We start from the raw sequence: 13,189 nt of genomic DNA, 5'->3' as shown, positions 1-13,189 counted from the left end.
GGCCCTGTACAGACCTCTTGGACCCCCTTACAGGTCCTCAGACTCCTTCTGCTTTGCCTATCCCCCTCCACATCTCCAAACATGACCTCCCTGGAATTGACTGCCTAAATCTCTAGTGTCTACCTCTTCTCTGCTCCTTGCCTGGCTAGAATTGCTTCTACTTATAGTCTTGATCTTTTTGGTTTCCCTTTTGCACAGCAAACCGTCCATTCTTCCCCCTCATCCCTGGCTTATCCTATTCTGTTGCAGTGTAATCCTTCTTGTAACAGGAGACCAGGACACATAGGTTATCTGTCAACCTGTGGGCAGAAAGAGCAGAGAAAGTAAGAGCATCCAGTATTAACCATTTGATAAAACAGATTTAATCTCTACCAACTGCAATGAAATTGGTCCTCTTATTGAGAATATCAGAAACTATTTTTTTCTTGAAAGATGGAATTATTTGCATGTGAAATTGATATATGTTTCAGACTTGGTAGAGGTTTACTTATGCATTAGATCTGAAAACCAAAAAGAATGTGATTACAGCTCAGAAGCTTCCCTTTTCCTAATGGTGAAGAAACTGTTTACCACTTTACGTCATCTAAAGAATGTTATACCATTGGCCCAGCAGTTTTTTTGCCACCATATTGCCAGGACATGCTTGGCAAGGCTAAGCTGAGGATTTTGGCATTTTCATTTTTCCTTTTGGCATGATTTTTCATCAGCCTGCAATTCTGGAGTGCATTTCCCTGGTATATTTGGAAAAATCAAGCTGGCAAGATGATAAGCTCTCAGAATTTCGCCAACTATCTCTTTGAAGGCACTCAGAATTATAAGAGAAGAATTATATCAGGCCTTGCTCCTCTGACCCACAGGTTCTTCTCAGGTCAACCATTCCATTTGGTCAAGTCCATCATGCCCCAAGGACTTCCAGACCTTGACTCCCCAAGCCTATGAAAGCAAAGCATGGTCACCTGTCAGAGGTTGGTGCTCTGGAGAAGGGAAGAAGAAATGTGTGGGTTGAAGATCTGTTTATAGATAAGTTTGCATTTTATGGATATGGTTTTATTTCAGTGTATGTAGGTTTTGCTTATATTTTTAAGGGAAATACAAAAATAGTAAAGTCCAGGGAAATAAACTTCCTCATATTAATGCCTTATAAATATGAGTTACAAAGTATAACTCAACCTTAGGCTGCTATTGGAACAATCCCATCTGCTCTAGACCTTTTGCTTGTGCGAGCTCTGAGGCTATGGTGTAGTATACTGCTTGTAGTGTCCACGAACACACTTGAGTTTGAATCCAGAGTCTATCACTTACTGGATAGTGACTATAAACATACTCCTCAAATGTCATGGGTTTTAGTTTCCCTTTTTGGAAAAAGGGCATTTTTATGGCATTGGCCCATTGTAAGCACTGTATATGCACTTGCTGTTATTTTTCTCATTCTCCGACAGATGTTGAGACTATGTCACATAGAACTTAGCATCCTGGGACCTAGAGATAAAGTGACAGTATAGCAGGCTTTCTAACTTCTGCTTATGAACATCTCACCATGAGGGTGAGAAAAAGAGAAGCAGCTGTCTGCGTTTGGGGATTTTTCTATGGAATATTCTTATGATCATCTCCCCTTGGGGATAAAAAGATATGTCTAGTTGAGGTTTTGCATATGTTTTGGTTTTAAAATGTACCATGTAAAAAAAATCAGAGATAACTATACACTGATCCACCCCACGGGCTAGAGAAATCTCTGTCCAATGTCTCTTGAGTGAAATAAAGAAGTCGAACTGAGCCAACAGTAATTATGCTTCTGACCTATTAGAACAGAGTCTCTACTTCTGACCCTACACCCTTGGGAGATATAGTCTGGTTCTGTGGTCTGTGCTGGGCATATTTCTTTTAGACAGGGGTGGAAGTGAAGTCAGCGTGTGTGTGTGTGTATGTGTAGGCGCACGTGCATATGCATGTTCACATGCATGGTCAGAAAAGGAAGGTGCCCTAAGAAGGCTAAAATGTAGTTGGAGATGAGCCTTCTGCAGTACATATCCTACTTGTTTGGAATTTTCTTGAGACTCAGTTTGGCCCTAATGACCTCCCTCTTAAGAATGAATCAACCAAAGAAAAATGGGGCTCAATGTAGCCATGTCATGAGCTAAGGGGGTTATTACCATCACATTCATTGCCAGCGATGAACGTGCATCTTGATGAAATGGATGCCCAGGTTGCCGAAGTAATCCGTTTTGGACTGGGAGTTGGAAAATGGAAGGATTTGCTATTAGTGCCTCATCTCTATAACCCAGTAAGTAGAATCCCCTTCAGCACCCTTTTAAATATTCAGTATAAATTGTGCTCATTTTAGTTAAGACCTGTAGGTAGACTAAGGAAAATTTGGACAGCTAGTTTAGAAATGATTCTACAGCAGTCAATATATACAATAGTCTATATTTTCTGATCTCAAAGTACATGTCACCTAACAGAATTCTTTTTGATTTGTGAATTTATTTTAAAAGTATTACAAAGGAATATGAAACTATATCAGATTTGGTAATAACACATTTAATAAATCATGTTTATGGAAAGGAATAGAATTTAATTAGATTGAATCTGTCCCAAGACAATGCAGGATAAATGGCACCAGCAGTGCCTAACCAGAGCAGAGCCGAGAGTACAGGCTGTAACGTGGGGGTGAAATGGAAGGAGATTTCTTCTGATTTTTATTCAGATGCTCAGGGGTGATCTTTTCCTCCTGAGTTTTCTAGGTATTTGATGCCGTGCTTCCCTTCTCCTATCTGGTAGACAACAGCTAATAAATCTGAATGTGTCAGAAGTTTGATGCTATGCTCCTGATAATACATTGTGAGCTTCTGGAGTGAAAGTCCATTAGGTATATGCTTCGTATCAGTTCTTGGGGGCTTGACAAGCAGTAGTGCAACTATCAAACCAATAAAATCTGTCTCCGTTTCTTTTGAGGTTCATCCGCAGCTCTCCAAGCTCATACATACTCTTTTCATTGCGCAGTCTAGAAAGGGAAGAATACCCAATAACGGCCACGTTAACTAACCCAGTCTGTGACTCAGTAACAAAACTACTAGTCAAGATTCCATGGGAAAATTGTTTGGGTGTTTCTCCAAAGACTCTGTAGCTATTTTGTATAAAGTGGCCCTTCTGGAAATGTAGGTGAAACTGCCTATTTTTCAGAACTAAAATGGTGAACCAAAGAGCTCACTTGCTAGCTTTTGAATAGATGAGGGGGGTGGCTCAGACTGAAGGCCAACAAATACTCTCTGTCTACCTTGCAATTTTGTCTTAAAAGTGAATTTTCTAGGAAAAGCTACCTAAAGAAAATATATGGCATTTCATAGTGTCTCTGCTAATGCGTGATCTACCTATCTTACTGCTGGCAGGTCCGATAGCATCTTTAACTACCTGCTGAATCTGGTCTTTAGAAATTCAGTTGTTCTTTCTTCATATACCTGCTCATTGGCAGAGCTCCTGAGCCCCTAACTGTGTTACAGTGTCTGCCCTCAACTCTAGAATTTGCAGTCGTTCAAAGGAAGGTGACCTTGTTCCGATGTAAACAGATCCGTTGGGATGGGTTGGAGTAGTGAAACTCCTATTCTCAAGAAAGAAACACCTTTCTCCATTTTATACATTAAAGATTAACTTAGGGTTAGTCTCCTTTCCCTTTATGCAAGCGTCTCTTAGCACTGATTCTCAAACTGTCGTGTGTGTAAGAATCCATGGAGAGCTGGGGAAAATGTTCCTAGACTCCACTCCCTGAGAACCTGGTTTAGGAAGGATTCAGGAAGACCCCAGCCTTCTGCATATTGATGAGAACTCCAAATGATTCTGATCCATGTGGTCCCCATAGAACAGACTTAAAGAAACTGTAGCTAGAATCCCTCAGTTCAAACCCCGTCTCTCCCACTTTTTATCTTTGTAAACTTGGTCAAGTTACTTAACCTCCTTATGCCTCAGTTTCCTCATTCTGCATAATAGGGATAATAATAATACCTCACGGGGTTGTTGTGAGGACTAAATTTGTTAATCCAGATAAAGTGCTTATAATGCTACCTGGATTATTAATTGTTCAGTAAATGTCAACAACTAGACCAGTTCAACAGGTTATAGATGCCTTGAAATAGATTGTTTTAATCAGACTGATATCCTGTTAATATATTATGGAGATCAATTGAGGAATATATTGAGTTATGTAGGTGTTGTAGGGGGACAGGGAGTCATTTAATGGAGTTAGTTCTTCAGTGGCTTGTCATTGCTCATAGGATAACAGCCATACTCCTTAATGTGGTCTCTAGAACCCTTGAAGGTCACCCTCTGCTTGCGCTCCAAGCTCGTCTCACACCATCCTTTTAATCATTCTCACTGTGATCAGCAACATTTGGCTTCTTTTGAGTTTTCAAAGATGCCACATTCCTTCCTAGGCAGTGTGCATCTAGGCAGATCTTTGCATGTACTATTCCTTATGTCTGCGATGCTGTTCCCCTCACTTTCAATACCTTAACTTTTACTCTTCCTTTAGATCTTAGCTCAACTATCACTTCCTCTGAGATACTTTTCCTTACCTGACTAGGTCAAGTATTTTTCTTATTTGTGCTCATAGCTCTCCTTCATACCCCAATCACAGTTATACTTTAATATTTTTTGCCTCTTCCACTAGAGTCATTGTGCTGTAAGGCAAAAGCCATTTTTGTCACTTTGTTTTGTCACTAGCACTGTGTTTGACAGACAAACACTCACTAAATATTTGTTGAACAAATAATTAAATTTTGATTGAGGGAAGACCTGGTTGGAAGGACATGCTTCTGCATAAAAACATTGAGGGTTGGGGGCTGGCCCTGTGGCCAAATGGTTAAGTTTGCGCGCTCCGCTGCAGGCGGCCCAGTGTTTCGTTGGTTCGAATCCTAGGCTCGGACATGGCTCTGCTCATCAACCATGCTGAGGCAGTGTCCCACATGCCACAACTAGAAGGACCCACAACGAAGAATATACAACTATGTACTGGGGGGCTTTGGGGAGAAAAAGGAAAAAAAATAAAATCTTTAAAAAAAAAATTGAGGGTTCGGACAGTCTCAGGTGGGTGAGAGAGCAAAAGGTAGGTGTCTCTAGGCAGAGGAGAGTAGGCAGGAGAGGTTAGAGATGTTCTAGAAAGGTGGCAGAGAAAACCTGAGCTAGCCACGGCCCTGGAGGGCAGAGCTGAGAAAGATTACCAGTGTTGGATCTGGGTATATGAGAGGCAGAACCTGGGTGAGAATTTTTTCACAGGCTCACAGTGGCACAAAGAGACAAAATGGAAAACCGGGATTCAGTTTCTCAAAAGAGCAAATCCAACATCAAGACCATGGGTCAGAACTGAGCACTTGGAGGTGGATAGAAATGGGGTTTGGACTGAGAGTCAGGGAAAAAGGAGGCCCAGGGCTACTGTTTCTTATGAGACAGTGAGTGTGTGGTAAATGGATAGCTCACCTGGGCTTCAAGAGCCAGAACATGCAAAGAGCAGACCTCAGCCCCCTCCAAAACCTGGTCTGCGTCATTCATGGTCTCAGGGCACCAGGCTTGCAGAGACCTTCAGGAAACTGAGAAGGTTCTCCTTGAAATTCACAGTGATGGCACAGACAATAATTCTTTTCTCTCTAACTGAAGCCAGAATCATAGCCTTCTTTGACACTTAACTTTTTCAGTCAGAAAAGTAGAATTGAGGGCTTCCTGCAGACCCACATGTGAGATCTTCACCATCAGATCCCCCTCCTGGGTCTGACCAGGCTTGCACCCGTTTGCTGCTCAGTAGCGGCCCCTGCTGTTAAAGAGAAAAATAGGAACACATCCAGAGTCATATTAACTCTGGTCATGCAACCAGGAGACTTTGGAGCAGGCAGGGGAGGAGTCAGAGAGGATGTAAATAGGCTGAGGAAATCCCCAGGGAGATCTCCAGTGTTCAGGGCACCTGGGTGAGGTGCTAATGCCGAGACAAAGCTGAGCCCAAAGACTTTGTGCTTAAAAATCTTCCATAAGCTTCCCAGTTTAATCGCTTCATTCCAAAAGTTTGCTAGGAACCACCACAGTGCCCTCGGAGAAATGCCATTGCAAACTTTTATTTGGGGGCTTTCAGAGCTGTTAGATGACAAATATTTTAAAAGATACCGCACTAATTCTTTAAGTTAATATTACAGTAAATTTTAATTAGGAGTGGAGGCACAGGAGGGGCTGTTTGTGTTTGTTTACCTCCTGAGTAGGAATCTGAGTGTGGATCCTCCTGTGGGAACCCTGCTGGGATGCACTCTTGCATGCACGCATTTCTGGGTATGTGAGTACCCGTGGGATGCACGTGCTGTGCGTACAAAGTGAGGCGGTCACTTGACATTTCTGGACAAAAACTGTATGTGAGGAGGAGAAAGAAAGCAAACTCATAATCAAATAAAAGTAGGGAGAGGGGGAGAGAAGAGATTGCAGTTGATTATGGGTCTGGCAGCAGATGTTCTACACGAATCCAACTCGCTGCAGCCAGTCTGTTGCCATGGCAACAGAATCAGTAATTATTGAGCCCAGGAACTCCCCCCTCCTTTCTCCCAACAAGGTGGAGGCTGATGAATATGAACTATCTTCAGCCCATCACCAGCTCTTTCTTTTCCTTCTTCTTCCTTTTTTTTTTTAGTTCTTTATAAGAAAAGTCGGGGTATTGAAGGGTACCCAGAAGATGAGCTATATGTTTATTAATGAAAGAGATAGGGCACTAAAATTGAAATGAAGTTATTGTTTTTCTTTTGTGATAGTGTAAGAGAAAAGCTCTTCCTAGAAAAGCCGATGATCTCGGAAGATGCTAAATAAATGAGCAGGAGTTTCCCTGAAATGGAGGCTCCCTTTGATTGGCTGATCTTTCCGAGATTCCTGCCAATCGGAGCACCCCTGGGCTCCAGCTCCATAAACATAAGCAAAGCTACATGCTTATTCTTCTGGACTTGAAGTGTATACCATTCAAAGGTGTGCGGCGGGTCTCCATTCACATGGCTCAACTGGAAACCTATTTCATGAGCCAGCTTTTTCAGGAACCATCTGGTATTCCAGCACATTGTTCTTCTGGAGGACGACTCTAAGACATTTGGTGGTAATAGCAGCTTAGAAGCAGTATTTGTAGTTGGGAAAGATGGACTTACAGGAGCTTGGTGAGTAAACCTCAGTCTTACACATCTGTCCGCTGCTATTAGCAGCCTGGGCTAAGATGTAGCTTTGTCCTATTCTCTGCCGAGAAAACTACGAATTGTAGCAAGCACATGGAAGAACAGGCATTTTAGGGTTTCTGTGATGTGTAAGCTTCTGTATTCCAAAGGCTGCATGCATTGCTTGGGTATGATCGGATTTGTAGTTGACTGTGTATTATACTGGGACATTGGTTTGTCTAGTTAGGATTAGTGTGAGGAGCAGAGTTTTGCTTTATCTCCCTGGATATTGATTCATTTCAAAAGAAGATGCTTTTAAAACTAAATTAATAAGAGTCAACCCTGTGCATTGCTGGGAAGAGAGAGAAAGGTGCAGACACGGAGCCAAGCCATGAGCTGCCTGATTGTGTTGTTGGTATTTGCATTGTGTAGAGAGATGTTATTACAATGATCTGTCAAATACTTCAGACGCCCAGCCACAGAAAGAAGCATCTCTTCTCCGTGCGCTGCTGTTCTCGGCTTGGGAAGTGTGCGACTGAGCCAGGTCGTGTCCCTTCCTTCTTTCATGAAACCAGTCTCTAAATTGAAATATGTTCTCTCTCTTTTTAAAAATGAATTGCAAAGATGAGTTGAAGTGCAATCAGAGATATTTTAGCTGTCACAAACCATGCTTTGAAATGACTCTCTCTTGCATTTGCATCCTTTTAAACCTCTGAAAACCAGAGAGGGTTTGCAAAGTTATATTCAGGGATTGGCTCCTTGCCAGAGGAGGGATGCCCTGAGCTATTGCTTTGCTCCCTGGGGTTTAATTTTCTGACACTGCTGATGAAATTCTCAATTTCATTGGATAGAAGCCGAAAAATAAGAAAGCAATACTGCAAACAGGCAATGGAGGGATGGCGTAGGGAAGGAGAAACTCTTTGCCATTAGGGACCCTTCTAGCTGCAAACTCAAAAATATACGTGGCGAGACAGAACTCAAGCACAGTGTAGGATTCCAGAGGAACTGTAATCCTCCGAACATGGAGAGGAGAGGCGTTGCCGTGGGCTTGGGTACAGAGACAGGAGACTGAACTTGGGGCTTCCATCTCCGCCTAAGAACCTCTCCCCAGCATCTCTGTCTGCTGATTTTGAGGCTTCATCACTGTTACTTTTATAAAAATGTGATTTTTTCCATCCTAAGTGCCAGGGAGACTGAGAGCATGTTTGGTGTCTTCTATTTACAGTCCACTTGGATTCAAATAACAGAGAGAGGAAAAGAGAAAAAAGCATGATCATCTGGTTCATAAATAAATGCACGTGAAATAGTTGTACATGGGAAATCTCATTGGCTTGTCCTTTAAAACAATGTCCTTTTGACAGAAGAGTGCTGTGGGTCTTCACGTGGCTCTAGAATGAAATTTGCTGTGTCCTAAATGGGATCTGTGATGAATGGGTAAAGAAACAAAAGAGCTAGGAAGGTTTTGCCTGTGGAAGACTTGAAGTCAGGGTTAGGGTGATCAGGTGTTGGGGAGAGACCTTCTACTCTTGTGACCAGTAAAGAAGTGGGGCTGACACTGCAGGAGGAGGTGGAGAGTTTCTCAAGTGTGGGTGACAGAATATAATACAGGGGAAACCTGATCACTTGACTGGGTCAGTGACCTGTTTGTTAGCTGAAGGCCTCTCTGGGAATGTAGGCTGTCCTCTGATCCCAAGAGGCTCGAGATGGTGTGCTAAATTGAGAATGCCACCTGATCAGAGGCAAGTGTATACGTGTAGACTCTCCCTGCTGCTTCTCCCTCCTCGATACCCTTTGATACATGCACAATTTTGAGGAAGTCTGGTTTCTAGTGGATGTGCATGAAGTGACAGTCATCTTATTAAAATGACTCTCCATCCTCTTTTGGTCTCTTCTCTCCCCAAGTAGTGTTACTTTACATGAGTGAAGTGCTGGCACCTGTTGGCAAGAATGAGAGAAGAAACAGCCTTTTATGGAAGCAGTAAAAATGTAAAAAAAAAAAAAAAAAATTGAGTAGTTATTAACTTATTTTTGGATCATGGATGTCTAGAATTTAAAAGCTATGAAACTCTCCCCTGGCCCTAAGAAAATACATTTATGCATAATAATATAACACTTTGATGGCAGCCCATTTCAGGATCAAGCAGAATCTCTGTCCTGGGTGAGTAGGCAAGAATTTATTATAGCCTCAAGTTCATTATCTCCTTTTTGCCAATGAGTCCACTGCCCTAGCCCCATCCCAGACACCTGCTGCCTAAGCTGCAGCTTCAGTACCCAAATGAGGTCCTGGGCATTTTCACCCAAGGCTCCGATTAAGAAGTCTTGGAAATGACTCTAGAACATGGTCGTTTTCTCACTCCTGAGCTTGGAAGGTTGGTGAAACTAGAGTTATGGGACTTGAAATGAAATAACAGAGAGAGGAAAAGAGAAAGAAGCATGATCATCTGGTTCATAAATAAATGCACGTGAAATAGTTGTACATGGGAAATCTCATTGGCTTGTCCTTTAAAACAATGTCCTTTTGACAGAAGAGTGCTGTGGGTCTTCACGTGGCTCTAGAATGGTACTCTTTCAGGTACCAGAATTAACTGCACCCTTGTATCTGTTCTGTTCACTCCTGAGAGAGAAAGCTTCTTCCCACTGCCTCTTCCTGGCATTTGTAGCATGTGGGACACATTAGAAACATAAATGTGAAGATAATGAAAAATGCTTCCCTTAGACTCTCAGGTGACCATAGAGTTGCTCAATATAAGTCAAAGTGAATATCAATGTGTTGAATCTTGGGGCCGGCCCGGTGGTGCAGCAGTTAAGTTCACATGTTCTGCTTCGGTGGCCGGGGTTTCACTGGTTCGGATCCTGGGTGCAGACCTACACTTGTCAAACCATGCTGTGGCAGGCGTCCCACATGTAAAGTAGAGGAAGATGGGCATGGATGTTAGTTCAGGGCCAGTCTTCCTCAGCAAAAAAGAGGAGGATTGGTGGCAGATGTTAGCTCAGGGCTGATCTTCCTCAAAAAAAAAAAAAAAAATGTTGAATCGAATCCCTGAAATTCAGCATGGAGAGTTAGAATGATAGAATTCCTCAGTTCTCCCAGCAATTGGAATCAAATCAGTCACCACAGGAATAGCTAACCTGCCTTGAGCATTGCTGTGTGCCAGGCACTGTTTAGTACATTTTCTGTAGATGTAATGACTCACTGAATCTTGACAACAGCCTCAACAGGACTATTTGTATACTATTTTCTAGATAAGAAAATTGACTCATCAAAATAATAAAGAACTTACCCATGTTTATCCGGCAGGAGCTGGCAAGTGCTTGGTGTTTCCACACCTGTTGATTGACTTGTTTGCTGCATTCATGGATGGGAGGGAAGAGTATGAGTGGGGAAGGGGAAGAAGGAGAAGGAGACAGCTATCAGTCTGTCTAGTGGAGTCAGGCCACAGGGAATTGAATTAAACAGTCATCGCAATAATTAAAGTTAAATCAGAAAGGCCTTTTGGGGTGGTTGGGTGAATTATTAATAATGCCACTTAGGAAAAGAAGTTTGAGCTAAGTAAAAACTCATCACCAAAATGCCCCATTTGTTCGCCCCCTCATGTTACTGTGTGATGCACCACCTCATTCTGCATAGCGTTTATTTGACTGGTATGAACTGTGGCAATTTCTGTATGAGAGGAGCTCCTCCTGGCCCATCTGTGAGAGATAGAAGGTCACCAGTTCCATGGCTGCCCTTTGTTTGCATTTGCCAGGAATGATTTGCAGTTGCCATAGCAATGGTTGAGGGTCACGAAGGGCCAGGAACAACAGGGCAGCCGGTTTGGGGGTGTGCGTGATCCACAGTGGCTGTGAGAATCACCAGGACTACCACGCTTTCTGAAGACCTTGTAAACAGGAGTGACAGGTCCATCTCAGAAAGAGATTCCAGGTAGTGACAGTGGACATATATTGATGGAGCAACTGAAGACTTGGAAGATTCAGCCTAGAAATCAAGTGACATGGTTTTTTAAACCGTGCTCCTCAGAGTTGGGGGCATTGACGGGACTATGCTAATGTGGAGCAGGGGGCATGTGAATCCTCCACTCCCACTTCAACCAGAGCATCTCCATTCCTACCTGTTTGATAAACTGGCCTTCCCACTGAAGACTTATTAATGAAAAACGTAAAGGGGTGGGGGTTAGTCTGCTCCAAGGGAAAAGAAAAACTAGTGATCGCCTCAGAATTTCCCATGTGACGTATAAAGAAATGGAAGACCAGAGCACGTAAGCAAGATCACATTGCTAGACGGAAAAGGAATCTACAGGGGTCTTAGTAGCAGGTTTTAAAAACATGCATTATTTTCTATACATGCCTAATATTATGTGCTTCCTACTATTACACTCGGTATGTGTATGTGTAGAAGATAATTTTAATAACTATTCAAAAAATAATGTCCTCCAAGGATAATATGGCAGATCTCTTTCTAAACCAGCACAGTCTAGTGGAAATATAATGCAAATTATGTGTGTAATTTCAATTATTTTGATAGTCACATTAAAAAAGTTTTTTTTAAAGTCTGTTAGTTTTAATAATATATATTATTTAATCTAGTATGTCCAAAAAATTATCGTTTCAATATGTGACTACTGCAAAATTATTAACAAAATATTCATATTCAATTTTTTATGTTAAGTTTGAAATCTGATGTATTCTATGTTTACAGCACAACTCAATTTGGATACTTAATTTTCACAGGAAATCTGTATTTAGATTTCATAAAATTTGTAGTTAAAAAAGTAGATTCATCTATGCAAGTTGTTCCAAACATACTTAAAAGTTTCACAATAACTGAAGTGAGTATCAATTTTTCAATTTAAATTAGCTAAAATTAAATGAAATTTAAAACTCAATTACACAGTCAGGCTAGCCATGTGTTTCAAGGTTTCCATAGTCACACGTGGTTAGTGGCTGTTCTACTGGACAGTGTAGTTCTGGACTCTGAGAGAACTCTCCTCATACCCCAGGTCAGTTACTTCTCTTACTTCATCATCATGCCATGGCACCTTCATCTCTTTTATCTCCATGAGGTACCTGGAAGAGTTGCCCTGGTAACAAAGAAACAGAACATTACTGTTCACAAATGTGTTTACTTTTGCCCTTAGCCGTTGTACATAGCAGACTCAACATTGGTTTCTCCACTACACTGTTTGACATGGGAGAATTAAAAGGTGTGCCATTTCCTATTTTAGAAAGTCAACACTCACCATCTGTGACGTTTTTCAGTCCCAAGATATCTTGGCCCTGCCGCTAACCATACTTTGGGACTGCCTCCCTCGACTCAGTATGTTCAGGGAATTTAATGTTATTAATAAGCTAAGCAAGCCATGATTGAGAAAATAACTCTGCTGCAAATGGATAATTCTTTATGAAGACAAGTATAAATTGAAACTAATGTGTGATTTAATTGCTGTCATCTTATTCAATTCTGCAAATTTTGGTTAGCTAGAAAATAGCAGTTCTTGCAGTTATTTTGGTCTTAAAATTCTTAGCTTTAAGATCAGATGTTATCCTCCTTGTTCACTTCCCCAAAGATTTTTTTTTTTAGTGTAAAACCAACCATGAAAACAGAATCAATCTCTTCAATAACTAGATCAAAAATCATGCTGCAAAGCCTTCTTAGAGGCATCCAGTCCCAGCCTCCTAAAGATGTCCTGATGTTGACAACATCAACCAAATCCACGGGTGGAAAGTTAAAGCTTACTCTAAGCTTGGTCCTCTTAAACCTCCCATTAGTAAAGAGCTGTTTTAGAAATTCTACAAAACATTGAGAAAGAAAAAAAAAATCCATACAGTTCAATACCATCCCTAATATCAGGGATACCTTCTGGTCCACCTCTACTCATTTCCAGCATGTTGGACAGAATTCCCAAGGAGAATGCCTTGTGCACATAAGCAGTCAGCAAATGTTTGTTGAATTACATTGTGTGGGTCTTTGGCAACTTCTTTCTTTCTATGGTATGACCCTTCCCAGGTTACACTGGCAGACCAAGTAGATTAAACCA

The 13,189-nt window shown here is 41.7% G+C and overlaps 1 protein-coding gene across 24 annotated transcripts in view; it reads left to right on the top strand.

The window, feature by feature from the left end:
* ELMO1 (engulfment and cell motility 1) overlaps positions 1 to 13,189 on the top strand; it is a 523,658-nt gene that overhangs the window by 384,714 nt on the left and 125,755 nt on the right. Inside the window, exon 1 of one of the 24 annotated variants that reach the window (XM_008536119.2) lies at positions 6,377 to 7,160. The exons of the other annotated variants lie outside the window; for them this stretch is intronic. The gene's annotated coding sequence lies outside the window, so the exon portion shown is untranslated. Of the gene's footprint in view, positions 1 to 6,376; positions 7,161 to 13,189 lie in introns of those variants that run through there. 24 annotated transcript variants of the gene reach the window in all.

This window comes from Equus przewalskii, chromosome 4 (assembly GCF_037783145.1).
Source record: "Equus przewalskii isolate Varuska chromosome 4, EquPr2, whole genome shotgun sequence".
Taxonomy (NCBI): Eukaryota; Metazoa; Chordata; class Mammalia; order Perissodactyla; family Equidae; genus Equus; species Equus przewalskii.
The sequence above is the reverse complement of the archived record's forward strand: the minus strand, read 5'-3'. Positions and strand labels throughout refer to the sequence as shown.